Genomic DNA, 20,295 nt, shown 5'->3' with positions numbered 1-20,295 from the left:
AAGCATGATAGGAGTATATCATGTATACTAAACAGTGCATCTTTCATTGAATCTTTTGGACTTGAAGGCCAAATGAGTGTAGAGATTGATATCTAACATTTTCAAGAGAAATTTGAAAGAAATGTTAGGTTTTATATTGGGAAGGTGATACTCCATCATATTCCATATAAGTTCAAATCAGTTGGAGATATACCAAAGAAGGTGGATACAATTCTCCTAGTGAATAAATTCTGTAATTATCTTCATAATACAATATATCAATTGTATACAAAACTTGAGACTGATGGTTCCAATGTAGTGTATGGAGGACCTTACCTCATGGCTCTAAATAATCAGGACCCATTTTTTAGAACATATAGTCCACCAATATAACTTAGAGGGGGGAGGGGGGGTGTGAATCAGTTATCCAACTATTATCACAATCACCAAACTTAATCAAACTTAACAATGTTAATAATATAATCAGAAACCACAATAAGATACTCATGCACAATAACACTAGATATGTTAACTAGGGAAAGCCCTGGTGGGGAAGGTACCCACAAGATGATGCACAAATATAAATATTCTTTGTTAGAGGATGGACCTTGTCAGGAATCTATAACAACATTCAGTATATATCAGCCCCTATTAGGATATTCTAACCCTATTAGTTATCATGATGATATGTTATATTCATGATTATTTTTGTCATTGATATCAACATAGCAATTTTATGTGGTATCTGACAAAAGAACAATAGTAAAGATCAAGTTGGTACAAACATATCATTGAGTATTTTCACTAAAAAGGTTAAAGTGAGATACTACTAAGTGTCTAGTAAATGAAGATAACATTGGATGCATAAGATATTAAGTCTAGAAGAAGTTATGCAATTTTTGGTGAAGGCTATTCAGAGATAGAGTTTACAGAAGCATGTTCTAGTAAAATTTTATATATCTCTTAGCAAAATTGTTATTCTAAGAAGCAAGATTAAAGGCATGTAGAAAACATGTTGGAGATGATGTGGCTAAGCTCACTCATCATAATATTACATGTAAAAAAAGTTATTCAAGTTACAATGTGACATATTGATGTTATTGCTAAGTAAAACATGTTTTTAATGAGGTCCTATAATAATTAATTGAGAAGGTGTACTAGCTGACTCAAGGGAATTGTTTTGTGGACTTGGTATAAAGGAAGGATATTTTCCTTTGTTATGAATAGAAGAATGTAGTAAGCAAGAAGAGATAAAAGGAGAAGAAAATATATAATTGCAAAGATAAGAAAGGTAGAGTGAAGTTGGAGAAAACTTCATTGCCAAGGTTTTATTTTGAGATCAAAGGTTTGATATTTGGATTTGAGGTTCATGACCTATTCTACAAGTTCTAATAGTGATTGGTCTAGTTGAAAATATAGAGGAAAGATGATAAAGAATAATACAAAAAATTATTATGCAAGGAATAGTTGAGAGATCAGTTGGACAATGAAGTTCAATGATCTTACCCTAGGAGTTGTTTGGACAATGGGTCCTTCCACCTTCTACAAATCCTAACAAGGATTCAAAGTCTCCTAATAGGGACTCTTATGTACTAAGTGTGTTTATAAGCTCCTAATAGGGTTCATCCTCTAACAAGGAATATATATATCATTATATCTTTGTGGGCATTATTCCCACAGGGGTTTTCCCTCTGATCAAGGGTTTCCCTAGTTAAGAAACCTGGTGTAATTGTGTATGTGCATCTTGTTATGGTTTTTGTTTAGTTTGGTTGCATGGTTAAGATTATTTAAGGTTGATAAATTTTTTAGTTGGATAATTGATTCACCACCACCCCCCCCCCCCCCCCCCCCCCCCACCTCTTAGTTATCTTGGAGGACTATTATTTCTAACAATTGGTATTAGAGCATTAGGTCCTTGAAGGATAAGTTTAATAGTTGTAGGAGATAAGTAGCAATTTATTTTAGAAAAGATAGTCTTGAGTCTAATGGAGCAAATTTTGAAACCTAGAAGATGGAGCTTCTTGGTAAGAATTCAGAATTGCGTATAGATTTGAGCATTGAGTTTCTGTATAGAGACACAAGTAAAGATAGATCGAGATCCAAAGAAGACATGAAGATCAAAGAAGGTATTGATTTCCTCATGAAAAGATAACCAGAAGGTATGGAATTTTTTCTTATTGGACATGTTAGGAGTTTTGTCATTTTTCATCTACATGCCCTAAGAGAGTAAGGAAAACTAGAAAGAGTTCACTTTTTGATGAAGATGAAGAATTTAAAGAAAGTAAAGAAAGATTATTGAATGATTATGATAATAAACCTGAATTAGTTAAGACAGAGGAATTATTAGAAGAGATAGCTTTGGTAAATATTGTTGATCTAAAGGCTAACCATGAAAATGTGGAAGTTATCATTAGCAATGATTTTCAAAATAGGAATCAGATTGATGAGAATATTTTTGTTACTAAAAAGAACGATGAAGTATTCTTTTGAGACTAACAATGATTTGCATAATGAAGGAGAGAAAAGGCAGGAACAAAGTTTAAAACCTAGAACAAAGCCAAGAGTTGAAACAACAACTCATACTTCTAGTAAGAATATGACAAAGAATCATCCACTAGAGTAGATCATTGGTAGCAGAGATGAAGGTGCGATTACAACAAGCAGAATCAATGAAGAACTATATTTGATATCTCAAGTAGAACCAAAGAATGAAGATGATACATTCAGAGATGACTATTGGAAGTAAGCTATGAAAGAAGAATTGGATTAGATAGTGAAGAACGAGACATGGGAATTGGTCCCCAGACTAGTAGACAAAAACTTGAAAAGAACAAAATGGGTATTTAGGAACAAGATGAATGAACAAGGTGAAGTTGTGAGGAACCAAGAAAGATTGGTATGTAAAGGTTACTCATAGCAAGAAGGAATAGACTATGAGAAAACCTATGCTCTTGTGGGAATAATTGAAGTAGTAAGGTTATTGGTAACTGTTGTGGTTTGCACAACACATGCCCCATTCCTAGCCAGGAATGGGGACCCCCTACTTTTTTCAACTCTCAAACTCACAATTCGAGAGCTAGAAAAAGAAAATTTGTTTAAAGTTTGCGTCAAAATTCTAAAAATAAAAACACAAATAACAATAAAAAATCCACTAAAAATTAAAAAAATAATAAATAAAAAACATTAAAAAATAGAAAAATTCAAAAACACCAAAAAATATAAAAAATGGAGATGTGTAGTACCCCCATGGGTGCACGCGCACTGCACCCACATGACGCACTCGTGCACAACACCTTTTTGGGTGTGTGCACTACACCCACGCGGTGCACCTGTGAAGTGCTCAATGTGGTGCCCTTGCCTTCATCTGGCGTGGTGATAGGCGTATTGCTCGCATGGCACCCATGCTTGCATCCCTCGTGGCACTAGGTGTAGCGCCTGTGCAGCACCCTTTATGGTGCCAGCATAGCACTAGGTGCACGTCTAGGCTTGTACTTGCATGGCACCCACACGGTGTGCTCGCACCCATGCAGTGGCACCCACGGCCATGCATCAGCGCTTGTGCCCGCATGACTATCTACGGTGCCCACACCTTCCATGTCTTTTTTTTTTTTGCAAATAAGTTTTGAAAATTTTGTTTAAAAAATTAGAAATAAAAATAAAATAATAAACATAAATAATAAAAAAATAAAAAAGGATTTCAAAAAATAAATAAATAAATAAAATTTCAAAACAAAAAATAAATAAGTCCCCAAAGGGGACCTTTTTTTAATTTTAACTTACTTTTTTTTTCGCTATCTAAGGACTAATCATGTTTTATTTTCTCGTAATGCATAGGTAACCATAACAAGATCCGATGGCATCCACATCTAGAGCACCAAAAAAACTAGTTGTTTTCAAGTTCCAAGGCATACCCCCAAAGTCAAGATTACATGATGAGTACGCTCAGATCAAAGATACTGATCTCGGACACATAGATTCTAGAGAGTTCCTAAGAGTTTGCAACAATCTGACACAAAGGTCAACCTTGGTGTTCACATTAATTTGATCCAGATTAGTGAATGCAACATCACATCCTATGTCAGTACAATCAGTTGAATTGGTCATGACCTTATCTTGACATTTCGTTCCTGATGAAAGGGTAGTTAAGAGCATTACCAAAGAAATGGTCTTAGATCTACAACCTGATAACATCGAGAGGGTCTTACATCTTCCCAAAGCAGATCAATTCATCTAACTCTTCTATGAAGTAGCTGAAAGATGGCATAAAGATCATCACCAAGAAGCCATCAACACATACATTCCTTGTACTTCATTGAGAAGCCACCTCAAGGAAAGACAATTAGCAAAGTGGATATGACTCAAGGATACATGAAGGATGACATTGGATACTCTATTATTCTCCTAAGTAAAGTCATGGGCTTACCTATAGTAGGTCATCTCACTCCATTCATGGTCAACTTCATTGAGACCATCAGGCATGCAAAGATACCACTGGATTGGGCCACCACACTTAGTGAAAACTTGTGTGAGTAGTTGAGGATGGTAAAGGAAAAGAAGAAGTTCTATATGACTTCTTATGTGGTGTACCTACTTGCAGCAAGGGCAACAAGCTATCCTGGGTTTTGCAAGAAAGGCAGTATGCAGGACCCCAATGCTTGGCCATACATAGTCTATCCTAAGTTGGTGAAGAAGAAACTCTCACCATAGAGAAATGAGTACATAATTGTAAATGATGGTTTCATCTTTGCGATCATTCAATTCATTGAAGGGGACTATGGGAAGAGATTATCTGAGGAGGCCAAGGCACAGATCATAGCTCTCAAAGCATATTTCATCCAATTTTAGACATTTACATAAATTTGAGTGGGTGGTGCATCTATCAATTTGAAAAAACTCCTGAGGTACCCAAGTGACAAGTTGGTCCTAATGGAAATATCTTGTTAGATTGAGTTAGCTTATGAGAGGATCAAAAAAAAATAAAGACCTTGTTGGGATTAGCCTTTTGTCGTAGGAGCATATTAGGTGAAGAGAAAATAGGATACTTTGACATTTGAATGGGAATGGGAGAACTATCCTCCTCGACCATATTTTGACAATATGGGCAAAGTGGAAAACCTGGCAGGGAAGGATTTCTATCATGAGGATGCCATTGAAGATCATTGGATGAACACCACAAATGGATATGATGTATGCATTAGAGACTATTGTAGGATGAATTTGTATCTAGAAGAAAAGGCTCTCCATTTGACCATCCCTAATGAGATAAGGCTATAGGACTCGAAGGAACTACTGGATCCACTATTCAATACAGATAAAGTTGATGAGAGACCCATTCTAAATGTAGAAGTTGATAGAGAGGAAGGAGATGATATTAATCATCAAGTGAGACATGCTATTTGAATAACAAAGAGTTGGATTAAAAAACCCTTTCCACTTGATTCAATTCCTAATACTATAATCTTCCATGCACATGCTCACCCAGAAAGGGGTAAGGGAAGGATAGTCATAGTTCCTATCTTTGCACTCCAGTCTCTTATTAGGCTAGAGATAGTCTACTAGCTTGATTGCCTAGGGGGATATTATCACCCTCCTAAAAGGAAGGGAAAGAGGAAGAGAACTTCTCCTTAGAGGATTCAAACAGAAAAATTTATAGAACATTTGTCTTCTCTATAGCATGAACAAAACTCACAAGAATCCCAAGGTATTGGAGCCTCTCAAATCCAAGATGAACCTCAGTTGCCTCCTATTTTTCCAAGCCAACCTAAAGAGGGAGAAATTCCAGAGACCTCTATTTGTCCTATGCAAGAAGAGTCTGCTTCTCTTGTAGTTTCAAAAAGACAAAAGAGGATTAAGGTTAGGATGAACAAAAGATAAAGAGTTAGTAAGAGATTTGTGCCTAATCCATCAGTTCTTGAAACCATTCCAAAGGAATAAATAGATGACAAAGAAATGGAATTAGCTGAGGAGGAAGAAAAAGTGCCCCTACAAAGGAGAAATTAGTTAGCAAAAGCCACAGAGTTGGAAAGAAGAAAGAGTACCACAAGTACCTTACCACCCACCTAAGTAGAACTATTAGAGCTCTCTTCTTCAAAGGATGAAGTGCAATGATGGGTGAATGAGCAAAGGGAGCAAGGTGAAGATGTTCTCTCTTTTCTAGATTTTGATTTCATGCCTATGGGTATGGAGTTAGTTGGGGCTAAGATCAGAGACACCCCTACAGGTGAACTCCAATAGAAAGACTAGATGTAGATGCCACCAGAGACACAGGGTCCTGATCTCACTCCTCCATCTCCACCATAGATCATGGTGGTAGATATGGGTTCAGTAACTCCCCCACCTCAGGGTTTAGAAGAGGAACATGTTCAAAAGGAACCATAATTACAAGAGAAACCATAACCAAGGGTTACTGATGAGGCATCAAAAGAGGCACAGATAGTAGAATATGCACAGCAACCTTCTCAAGATGTTGAGGATCAAACTACAGGATCTACAGAGACCGAGACTATAGAAGAAGAGTCCTCATAGTAGGAGACTCCAAGAAAGAGTGATAAAGGGAAGTAGGTAGTTGAACACATCCCTTCATCATCAAGAGCCAAGGTCGTAGACAGACACATCCCAAGATGGTTTTGGAAAGAAATAATGAGAAGTACCAAGCATCAATTTTGTGCTTTAGAGGATGATCTTTGTGATATTGTAGAGATCCTGAACAAGCCTAAGTCTCCATTACATGATGCAATTCCATTTACATTTGTCACTTCCATCCAGAACCAAGACTTATTTGCACAAGTGGCTCACCCTCTTGAAGGTACAAATTCAAAAGTTGTTAGTCTCAAGGACTATGAAGTGAAAGATATTATGTTGGAAAAGCCTACATGGGATACATCCTGACAAATGATGACTATGGGAGTCAAAGAGGTTCTCAAGCACATGGAACAAGATGAGATTAAAATAAGAATACTTCAAGGGAAAGTTGAGATCCTAAAGGGATATTTAGCCGAAGTTGTTGGTCTTCTTGATCCTGAATGCCCTGAAGAGACTCTAAATACCATTCTTAGAGAAGGGGAAGGTGTATGGCTCAATCCATTTTTGAAAGATTTTTAGGAATGGTGAGACAGCCTTGAGGATAATGTAAGGAAACTTGGCAAAAAAGAATATAACTGTTTCCACATAACCCATAATAAATCTGAAAATAAACACAGAATTAAAATCCACATGCAAGAGAATAGACAACATACCCACAAAATTGTGACACAAGATATACCCTGGGAAACCCTCATTGAGGGAAAAAACCCAGCCTCCAAAAGCATCCATCACCATGTATTATTTAGCAAAAATACCATTGTCATACAACCATGGAAGCCTTCATGGCCATAGCCACAACCGAGCAAACTATGTGAACAAGCATGAATCCACACATCCCATGCCATGCTTTCAACCTTCACAAATGCTCCCTTGGCTAACCTGTCAAGCCTTGTCCCGCTCGACTCTTGCCTTTTGTCTTCTCCTTGTCACTCTTTCTCTTTTTCTCTCTACAACAACTACCCTTGTGGCTGCTTATATAGTAGCAAGTCCCACAAAACCACCAAGTGGTATTACATAAACAATGTGCTACCTAACCTTCTGACCCCACATTTAATATTGGACATTTAATTCTTTTCCCCAATATTAAATAATTACATGAAATATTATCACAATGTTACAATACAACTCATCAAGAATATACCATGGGAATCTTTACATGTTGCACGTCCATCTAGGCACAACATTACATAATAAAAATAAAATAATAAAATAACAATATTATGCAATGTGTGCAACACCCATTATCTCAACAATCTCCCACTTGTTGTATACATTGCATAGGGTCAATCCGTAGCCACATAAATGAACAAGGGAACAATCCCTCCCAGCACATCCACCATCATGGATCAAAATACACCAAGTGCTCCATCCTGGTACTCACAACAAAATCAAAGTATCCAGCATCTCGAACATGAATGATCTCACCTCCTATTATGCCACTCCCACTGGACATACATAGAAGCCATCCAAATAGAAAGCCACCCAACTTGTTGCATTAGAAGATCATAAAATCCTGTACCAACTAATATTCCAAGCACAAATAACCTGATCCAAAGGTAATCACATGTATTCATAGTTGTCAAAATCTCCATAGCTGAAATAGGACCCACAACAAAGTGCCAAACCCATCCAACTATCCATACCTCAAAGGTATAACAAGTGAATCTCATATCACCGACATATCCAATCTATAACCTGCAATCACAAGCCTCAAGAGCAATACCTGCCACATATATACCAAGAAGCTCCCACTACAAAAGATAATGTCAAATCTATAACCAATCCACTCACAACATCTCAAAGAAGTGAATCCATGTAGTATCAAGGACATCCACAATACATAAACTGATATCCTGCAAGAACAACTCTCATAACAAGTCTCCAATGCTCTCCCAAGTTCACCACAACCAACAGAGGAAAGAGATAAAGGAATAACCATGTCATCTCTCACATGAAATACATGAGCACAAACCAGTGATCACAATCTCCAACCAATCTCAAATCCAATGTAGTCAAAACTGAACATCCAGGAAGATAACCAAGACCAGAGAAACCATGCAAATCAAAACTGTATCATGTCCTTCTACACACACCTCTAGATGTAAACTGTGCAAGTATGATCTCCTCCATAAAACCCCAACAAGAAGCCTCAACAACACCCAAACCATACCATATAACTCATCATGGATGTAAGCCTCTCACAAGAAGAACAAACTCATAAAACCATTCCTAAACCAAGGAATAACCATTCCTAATCCAAGGAAAATGCCCAATATAAAACCATCTCCCAAACTCAACCAGCATGACAACATATGTACATGGAGATAACCAATGCTAAACCATCTCTCAAATGAACCCTTCAGAACTAACTCATGTACCATAGCTCAAGATCCATATCCATGAAAGACAAGCATAAATATAATGCAACTGAGAGAAATAATGGGCTATACCTCTCAAGTAGCAAACCGCCGAGTAGACCAAGAGTGGGGAATGAGAATGCTCATCAAGATACCCAAGTCTCCAACCAAGACTCATCTAAGAACAATCTCCTCTCAAGTCCATATCAGGTGACTGCCCCTCGGACTTCCTGCTGAAACCATCAACCGTCCCAACAAATACTTCTCTAATCCAAGAGAAATTAGCGTCACCACTGTCTCTAAGTATCCATGAGCACCTGTAACCAATCAATCCATGCCAACTCCAAATGCAACATAGCAATATCATGAAGTATCTAGCTTATGATTAGTGTACTCAATACCAAGAAACTAAACCAAGATCAATGTCAAAGTTCCAACCATGGCCTCAGGAACATAAACATGACAACATGATCTTACCATCTCAACTAAAAGAGATAACATGCTCCATATGAACATACTATAACATGTCACAACTCTAAATGCGTATCAAGAGTATACCATGACATAATAATGAAACCATCCTCACACCAAGGATAACATGCCAAATAAAGGATATAAACCACACCTTTGCCAAGAACCATGTGAGTCCTCAAGATGCAACCATCTCCACACACCATGAAGAAAACCATCTCCACATACCAGGAAGAACCATCTCCACACACCATGAAGATAACCAAGAACTCCATGAGTCCTCAAGATCTAACCATCTTCACACACCATGAAGATAATAAGTGCACCATGCAAATGTCAAAGACGCTTCTGCAGCAACAGGATCTAAGACAAACCTCCAACATCTGCAAACACTCAATAAATATATCAATGCCAACAACTCCCACTCAACTGTGGTACCAAGTCACCTATGGCATCATAAAATCCATCCTCTCCAAACCAAGAAGATATAAACCAAAACCAAGAACTAATCCTGCACTATCACCTCATCACTGTCACAAGCTCCCACTAAACCATGTATCCAAGCTATCCATGAAATAATGATGAAAAAACCCATCCTCTAACCATGAGAATCAACCAAGGCATCAAACCATCAAAGAACTCAAAGTGCACATCATGAGCTCTTCAAAAGAAATCAAATAACCATGATCCTCAACCAAGAAGATATACCACCATAACCAAATCAGAAAATTCAAGCTAATGAACATCAAGGATGTACCTGTATAACCAATCATGTCATGCCAAAATCTATGACACCATGATCACATCCATAAACCGAGCATTTGGCTCTCAAAGTGTCCAACTTGTCAGCATAGTCAACCACAATCCTCCACCATGACTGTACCTGGTAACAACATCTCATCCCTTCTACATGAAGATAAAATCATGTGACTTAGGGCATAGACAACCCAAATCCAAGCCACCAATCTGAATATGCATCAATAATGAATGATCAATGGGCAAAGACAACCCATAACCAAGCTATAAATGCAACCTGTAAGTATAGACTGCTTACAACACTGCACAACTTGTAGACCCAACAAGTCATCATGCATATCCAAACCAAACACTGATAACTATATCATCATGAGACCAATATGAACTAAGTATACAATGACATCAAAACTTAAATCTCCAATGCCATAAACTCACAATGTTACCATAGTCAAAATATACCTATAAACTATCCAGATCAATATATCAACAAATAAATCATGCCAAACCTGTACCAAATCTAAACCAATTTGTAGAGCTCTCCAAGAGCTTTCCGTTGACTACTCGAAGTCCAAAATCTGACTCCGTATGCCCAAGTTATGCCCCAATTCGTGCTCAAAATAAACAAAATCTGACTTTAGGGCTCTCAAAACCTGACAAAATTTTAAAATCATAGAACCAAACCTACACCATCTTGTAGTGCTCTGAATTAGCTTTCCAACACCTATAAGAACTCTAAAATCCGATATTCTGAGAGAAAGTTATGGCCATTTTACTAAGATAGTCTTTTTACCATTTTCAGTACGATTTTTCATTTTTTATTTTTTCAGTGACGAAAAATTCCGACGGGATTAAATTTGACGGCCATCATGGGTTGAAACTAAAAAAAACTCTTTCATTTTCTCTGAACATGGCCAAACTAGGGCATATTATATATCAAAATTTATGGAAATGTCGACCCGGATCCAATGGTGAGGTCTGTTTTTACCCAGGAGGTCATTTCTGCATGCTACCCCCTAAAACCCTCATTTTAAATGAAACATCCGAAAAACTCTTTTGTCCAACAATTTCACATGCCCAAATATTTTAACATCCCATCATAACAGCAAATCCAAAGTCCTCAGATCTACAATAAAATATTCATATATCTTGCCCTTTCTTTTATCCTCTCATGCATTCCCATGGATTCAATCTAGGGTTACAATAATAAAACCATAGCTCTGATACCACTTGTAAGGAAACTTGGCAAAAAAGAATATAACTGTTTCCACATAACCCATAATAAATCTGAAAATAAACACAGAATTAAAATCCACATGCAAGAGAATAGACAACATACCCACAAAATTGTGACACAAGATATACCCTGGGAAACCCTCATTGAGGGAAAAAACCCAGCCTCCAAAAGCATCCATCACCATGTATTATTTAGCAAAAATACCATTGCCATACAACCATGGAAGCCTTCATGGCCATAGCCACAACCGAGAAAACTATGTGAACAAGCATGAATCCACACATCCCATGCCATGCTTTCAACCTTCACAAATGCTCCCTTGGCTAACCTGTCAAGCCTTGTCCCGCTCGACTCTTGCCTTTTGTCTTCTCCTTGTCACTCTTTCTCTTTTTCTCTCTACAACAACTACCCTTGTGGCTGCTTATATAGTAGCAAGTCCCACAAAACCACCAAGTGGTATTACATAAACCATGTGCTACCTAACCTTCTGACCCCACATTTAATATTGGGCATTTAATTCTTTTCCCCAATATTAAATAATTACATGAAATATTATCACAATGTTACAATACAACTCATCAAGAATATACCATGGGAATCTTTACATGTTGCACGTCCATCTAGGCACAACATTACATAATAAAAATAAAATAATAAAATAACAATATTATGCAATGTGTGCAACACCCATTATCTCAACAGATAAAGGTGTCACTATATTCACAGGAAGTTTGAAGTTGTTGCATGCTATGCAAGAGAATGTTGATAACATCATGGCAATTTTTAGGCATGACTTCAATATCATGGATGAGGTATGGGCATGGAGCAAAGATTTTCAAACTCTACAAGCCATAAAAGGAAAAAGGCACTGCATTCTAATTGATGTATATGCCAGAGAAGAGCTAGACATGATAGTTGATTAGATAGAGAAAATAGCATATGGGAATAAAGTGATGGAAACATTGCATGATGAGATACATAGGCTCAAGGACCAAGCCCAAGAGTGAATTTTGGAAGCAAAAAAGTTGTATAGTGATGCATGCTTAGACATCTTTGAAGATGAAGAATGAGAGAAGCTATTGTTAGTTGAAGTAGTAGTGGAAATTTTCAAGAAGACTTTAGAGGAATCTTCCAATGATGAAGACATTAGATAAGCCTTTAGGACAAAGGAAGCATTGTTATAGTTGGACACCAAACTCAGAGATTTTGCAAAAATTGGAATTGAGGTGGACAACTACAGACAAAAGGTCAAAGACAAGTATGAGACTTTAGATTTTCTAGATGTGGCTAAGATTAATAAGATGATAGAGAAATTCAAGGGCAAACATCCAAACATAGCTTTGGGATGAAGATGAACAAAACCCAAATGCCAAAATTTCAATTTTGACACTTGGTAAAATTTTGAGATTTTGACCCTATCGAGGTTTTTAGCTCTATAGCTCCATAGGTCCATAGGTCTATAGCTTTGCAATTCAGAGGTGCACCGATAGTTAACTGCCAGTTCCAAAAATAGCACTTTCCATGCATCGGGAGCGCATTCTGATGGCAAGTTAACTTTGACACACACCTAGTGAAAGGTTAGCTTCTATTTTAGGTGTCTCCATGCACTTCCACTTCGACTGATGGCTTCCTCCTACTTTCTTTCTCATGCTTTCTTTTTTTTTAACATGTAAAGGGCTCATGCATCTAATTAATGAATAAACTATGGATGGAGTCCCTCTAAGCACCAGTTAGATTGTTAGTTTGTATATATTTAGTTTTTCTTAATGTTTTAAAAGCATTTTATTCTAGGAAGATATCTCTCACTGTAAAAAAAAAATTGAGGAGACAATTTCTTATAAATACCTCATTGTAAAATGTAACAAGGGCAGCCATTATTATGTAATAAAATTTTGATTTTGGTGCTTGCATTTGGAGTGTAGTGATTCTTGCCTGAATGTGTCATTGTTTTGTGAATTTTATTCATAGAATTTTGATTGAGCCAAAGGTTTATTGCATTTTTTTTGGTTGTTCAATCTTTTAGTTTTGGTGTTTTCTATAGATATATGAATTCTACTAACATAGCGAGCTTGAGAAGAGATAACCTGATTGTGTCTACATAGCTTTTTTTCTAGCATGAGCGCATTTTCCATGGCCTTACGATTTGATGAAGAGTGAAACATCATTTGATTTGTTAAAGATTCTCATCGATGATTGCATCAGTGGATTCTAGGAAGCACTACTCTTGTTTTCATTAGTTTATTACCGATTTTTTCACAGGTTTAACTCACAACGTGTTGTGTTCTGTAGCTTATGTCCATTTAGGAATTTCAATTTCAAGTTATTTTAATTTCATGTTATTTTCTTTTAGTTTTGTTATTTTCTTTACTAACCTCCTATTAGAATAGGACCTCATAGTAGTTGCATTGTTAGAGTTGCATTCATTGAAAAAATAGAAAAAATAGAAAAATATTATTCTTTTGGTGTGATATTTTGAGACAGCGAATAGATTTATTTCGATTCTGAGATAAAAGATTCTTTGGTACTAGAAAAGGCCTCCTTGTGAACACTCACATTTATCTTCTACTGAGCAAATTTTGGTATGTCACAAGACAAACACTAAACCTTGGAGTGGATCCTTAAAAAGGTTTTCTTTTCAAGAGAAGAATTATGCAATGGATTCCTATCATTGACATCATGCAAAATGAACACCCAATAGTAACCTATGCAACACATAAGAAATTCAAAGTGTATCAAAGGGATGTCAAGTTAGCATATTTGAATGGAGAACTTGAAGAAGAGGTATACATAGAATAACTTGAAGGTTTTCCTATAACAAATAACAAGGATATGGTATGCAGATTGAAGAAAGAATTATATGGCTTAAAATAAGCATCCAAAACCTGGTATGCAAGGTTGGACAAGCATTTGACAAAACTTAGATTTAGCAAAGGTATGGCAGACAATAATCTATACTTGAAAGAAATAGATGATTGATTGATGATTTTGGTAATTTTTGATGATATAATATTTGGAGGAGATTATAGTGAAAATGACAAGTTTGCAAAAGAAATGAAGAAGGAATTTGAAATGAGCATGATAGGGGAAATGAAATACTTCCTAGGATTACAAATTGTGCAAGATAAAGTAGGAATATTTATTTCTTAGACTAAGTATGTGAAAGATCTTTTGAAATAGTTTGGTTTGGAAACATGTAAACCAGTTGGAACACCTTTGATAACTAGACACAAGTTATCTAAAAAGGATGGTACACCTCTTGTTGAGTAGAAGAAGTATGGATCTATGATTGGAGGATTACAATATCTGAATCACTCAAGGTGAGATATAGAAAATGTAGTTGGAATTGTTGCAAGATTTCAAACTGATCCTAGAGAAGCACATTATGAAGTAGTTAAAAGGATATTTAGAAATATAAAGGGAACACCAAAGTTTAGATTATGGTATGACATATCTAATGATTTTACTTTATATGCTTATACTGATGCTGATTGGGTAGGCAGTATGGATGATAGAAAGAGCACTAGTGGTGGAGAATTCTTTTTGGGAGGAAGACTAGTTTCTTGGTTAAGCAAGAAGTAGGATTGTATCTCCTAGAGTACAATAGAGGAAAAATATGTTGTAGTGGCAAACAATTGTAATCAAGTTGTTTGGATGAAGTAGATGTTGAAGGATATAAGGATAGAATTTAGTGAACCTATTGTCATACATTGTGATAACACAAGCACAGTGAATATGTCTAAGAATCCAGTGTTGCATTCTAAGACTAAGCACATTTCTATTAAATATCACATGTTGAGAGAGAAAGTTACAAAAAATGAAATCATATTGGAGTACGTAAGTACACAGAGAAGATTGAAGATATTTTTACTAAGCCTCTTCCCAAAGAGACTTTTGAGTATTTGTGAGGTATGCTAGGGGTTATGCCCCTACCTATATCAAAGTAGATGATGCAAGAGTGCATTAGTCTAGGGGTACATAGCACTATTGTTTGTCTAGACTGAATGCTTATGCCTTGTGTCATGTCCAAAATTTTAGGGCAAGAACACAACAATAAATTTTTATTTTTTTTAATTTTAAAAGATGATCCTAGGTGGTCATCACTTTAACAGTAGGGAGTTATTCACTAACAATTCTCTTATTGTCATGCTCTTTCTACAAGACTAATCATATCTTAATCTAGGTAGAGATCTTAGTTAATAAGAGTATACGTTGCCAAGGCTTGCATCTATTAACATTCATATTTTATGAAAAGAAAACTTGTTTTTGAGTTACCAAATATTTTAATTGTATAACATGATAAGGGTTCTAGGTCCAAATATACATATTGTTGGATACAATTAAGTAATTGTGTATTGTCTTTGATGTTACACAAATGCCATATCAGTTATCAGACAGAGTCTACCGAGTTCTGTCGGTCAGGAAAACAGTTTACAGAGTCTACCGAGCTCAGTTGGTCAGTAAAGCCTTTTGCAGTGTATACTGAGCGTTCTTGTATGTCACAAGGTGAGTTAGTGTTAACCGAGTTCACACGGTAAGCTAAGGAAAGTTTAGTTCTTACCGAGATCACTCGGGTATCAAAGGATTTTGTAGCGGACGGTTAGTGTTAACCGAGTTCGCACGGTAAGCTAAGGAAAGCTTAGTTTTCACCGAGCTCACTTGGTAGTTGAAGACGGCTTTTACCGAGTCTAGTCGGTTTCCAAAGGAAGTGGCAGGTTTACCGAATTCCTCGATAATTGTAGTTTTTACCAAGTTCTGCCGGTTAACATAGGAAGCAGTTTTTTTTTGTTCTGTATTGACCGAGCAGCGTCGGCCAATGAAGAATTTTGTTTTGATTGTTAGTTCAAGCCAACTTTGGAATATGTTTTGTCAAGTTGGTTGGGCTGACCTGGTATTATGTATAGTATATAAAGAGGTGCTCAAGATGCGGAAAAGTGTGGAATAGAGAGTGTATACGGATAGTGCAAGGAAGTGCAAGGAAGAGACTTGTGTGTGCCTAAGCAGAGTTGAGCAGAGGGAAATCTTGGAGCTGCAAAGATATATTTAATCAGTAAGGATCTTGTGGAGCTAAACTGAGATCTATATTCAGCAAGATAAGTTGCATGTATTTTCAGATCATTCATTGCTGCTTTCTAACCATTGTAACAGTGATTCCAAAATCTCCTAACAGAGTTGGTTTAACAGCCATTCCATAAATCCTTTAACAGGGTGGCAATTCAGTTGAATTGTTCTAAAGACCTCTTACAAGGCCACTCCTAACAGGGTGATTAAATCCTCTAACAGGGTCACACCTAACAGTGTGTTTTGTAACCTTTAACAGGGTTGGCTCCTAACAGGGCTCACTTTAGAAGAGTGAAAATTGGTGACTAGTTGCTGGTGGTTTTTTCCATATTGGGTTTCCACGTAAATTTGGTGTCTACTGTGTTCATGATTACTTTCTTTTGCATGGTCGCTTATTTCAGTAAATGCTTAATAAATTAACTAAACATCTATCAAGTTTTAAGCAGTAATTTATGTGTTTACTGAGTAGTAGCAGCAACTAAGTTTAAGGCATCTTTGGGACTATTGAATTTGTTTTTGTGGTAACTGATTCACCCCTCCCCTCTCAGTTACCCCATCTTCATTTTCCAACAATTGGTATCAGAGCTTTTGGTGCTTGTAGGAGGAGATTTCAAAGATCTAAGCCAAAGATCAAGATGTCTTACAAGAGGGAAATCCCAAGGCTTAATCGAAACAACTTCTCAGCATGGCAGGGATTAATGAGACTTCATCTAGCTTCCATTGGTGACACTGGTCTGAAATATCTTGATGAGAAATATGTAGAACCATCATGTACATTATCAGTCAATGACATTGCTATAAAGAAGACTCATAACATTATGATGATTGATATTGCATCTGCCTTGAGTTATGAAGAGTTTGATGATGTCAAGGACTGTAGTACTGCCTATGAAATGTGGGAAAGACTGAAAGAGATCTATGGTGGAGATGACAATGTCAGAAGAGCCAAAGCTGAAAGTCTGAGAGGACAGTTCGATCAGATGAAAATGAAAGAAGATGAAAATATTGCCAAATATGTTGAAAGAATTAAAGCATGTGTCAGTGCTATCAAAGCTTCTGGAGGAAGTATCAGTGAAGAGACAGTCATAAGTAAAGTTCTTAGAACTCTACTTCCAGTTTATGCCATCAGGGTATCAGCCATTCAAGAAAGAAGGTGTGAGGCCAATCACAAGATAAACTTAGAGGCCATAGTTGGAAGATTGATAGCATTTGAACTAGATAATTTTGATAATTATGTTCCAGCTGCAAAGAACATTGAGTCTGCATTTGAAGCCAAGCTTTCACTCAAGGACAAAGGCAAGAAGAAGAAGGAATCTCAGTCAGAGAGTGAAGATCAATCAGATCAGATTTTTGACAGTGACCTTGAAGTAATTGAAGCTCTACTTGCAAGGAAATATTCAAGAGGAAGAGGTAAATACAAAGGTAAAGTACCCCTAATCTGCTTTTCATGTGAAGAAGTCGGTCATATTGCTGCAAGGTGTCCAAACAAGAAAGATAAAGATGAAAAGAAAGATAATAAATGGAACAGTAAGAAAGATCTCAAATCATTTAAGGTTAAAAGTAAGAAATCATGTTTTATGGCTAAATATTCTAATGATTCTAATGATGAAAAAGAGGATGAGATTGTTTACATTGCTGTAAAAGATGAATCTGACAATGAAGAAATGGCACTCATCTCTCACATAAGTAAGAATGATACATGGATCATTGATAGTGGTTGCTCACATCATATGACTGGAGATAAAACAAAGTTTGATCAATTTGAAGAGTATGATGGTGGCAGTGTAAGATTTGGAAACAATGAACCTTGTTGCATCAAAGGAAAAGGAAGAATCACTCTAACCCAGGAACTTGTATGTGATAATTCTTATTGGGTAGAAGGCCCAAAGCACAATTTGTTGAGTGTGGCACAGTTACTCAACAATGGACTCAAAGTAGAATTCATCCAAGGCAAAGCAAGACTGTTGAACGGTAAAGGAAAGCTGATTGGATCTGGTACTCAAACTAAAGGTAACTTGTTCTATCTTGAACTTGGTGAACATTCATGTTTTATTGCTCAAGTAGAAGAGAGTTGGTTATGGCATAAAAGGTTATGTCATGTGAATTTTGACAATTTGGTAAAGATAAGAAAATTCAAGAAAGTGAGAGGCATTCCTAATTTAAAGAAACCAGAGGTCGGTTTATGCAAGAATTGTCAAATTGGAAAGATGGGTAAGTCTAGTTTCAAAAGCAAAAATTATCAGTCTGAAGATTTATTAGAAATTGTGCATACTGACTTATGTGTACCTATTGAAACTGAAAGCTATACTGGTGAAAAATATTTTATTCTTTTTATTGATGATTATTCAAGAATGATAACCGTCATGTACCTAAGGAACAAATCACAAGCATTTGAAAAGTTCAAATGGTATTTGGCAAGAGTAGAAAAAGAAACAGGGAAAAGATTGAAATGCCTAAGGTCAGACAGAGGTGGTGAATTTATTTCACATGAATTCAATAACTTTTGTATTGAAAGAGGAATCAAAAGATAGGTTTCAGCACCAAGTACTCCTGAACAAAATGGCATAGTTGAAAGAAGGAACAGATCCATCATGGATTGTGCAAGAACCTTGATGATAGAAAAGAATGTTGCTATCAAATACTGGAAGGAGGCTATCAGTACAGCAGTTCATACCTTAAACTGAGTACAGTTGAAAAAAGACTCATTCAAAACTTCCTATGAATTATGGTATGGCTATAAACCCAATGTAAGTTATCTGAAAGTATTTGGAAGCAAATGTTATATCTTGAAAGAATCTAGAAAAAGTAAATTTGATGTAAAAGGTGATGAAGGTATATTTCTTGGATACTCATGCAAGAGTAAAGCATATAGATGCTTGAACTTATCTACTCACAAAGTCATAGAAAGTATACATGTGAAAGTTGATGAGTTTGCAGAAAAGACTGAAGAAGAAAGCAGAAAAGAACCAAAAGATTACAAAAGATTTGTCTTCAGCGAACCGGATATAATATCAACTGCATCTGAGAATCAGAAACCTTCTTCTACCGAGTCATCACTAACCGAGTTGCAGGAAACATCTACCGAGCCAACATCTACCAAGCCAACGTCTACCGAGTCAGAGAATACCAAGTTAGAGATTACCGAGCCAGAGGTAACCGAGCATGTGCATACTGAGCTAGTTGATACCGGGCCAGAGAAAATCGAGCATGAAGGAGAAATACAAGAAGATAACGACAAGATTCATCCAAAAGGAAAAAAACCTGTTCTAGCCAAGTATGTCAGGAGACATCATTCAGCAGATCAGATCATTGGAAATAAATCTGAAGGAACCATCACAAGAAGTAAGTTGAAAGGTACTTGTTTACTTGCTCATTTTGAACCTAGAACTGTCAAAGATGCATTAGAAAATGATAATTGGATTGAAGCAATGAATGAAGAAATAGAGCCGATAGAGAAAAACAAGACATGGACTCTTGTACCTAGGCCTAAAGACAAAAATGTAATCGGTACAAAGTGGGTTTTCAGAAATAAGTTGGATGAAAATGGTAAAGTATCAAGAAACAAAGCTAGATTAGTGTGCAAAGGATATTCTCAAGAGGAAGGCATAGATTATGGAAAAACTTTTGCTCCCGTTGCTAGATTGGAAGGTGTTAGAACCTTATTAGCATATGTTGCTTACAAAGGATTTAAAGTTTATCAGATGGATGTCAAGTCAGCATTTCTAAATGGTATACTGAATGAAGAGGTCTACATTGAACAACCTGAAGGTTTTATAGATCCAGATAAAAAGAACATGGTTTGCAAATTGCACAAGGCACTGTATGGTCTGAAACAAGCCCCTAGAGCATGGTATGAAA

Source organism: Cupressus sempervirens, chromosome 2 (assembly GCF_028749045.1).
Source record: "Cupressus sempervirens isolate cs-2001-9-10 chromosome 2, ASM2874904v1, whole genome shotgun sequence".
Classification (NCBI taxonomy): domain Eukaryota; kingdom Viridiplantae; phylum Streptophyta; class Pinopsida; order Cupressales; family Cupressaceae; genus Cupressus; species Cupressus sempervirens.
This window is presented reverse-complemented; position numbering follows the sequence as displayed.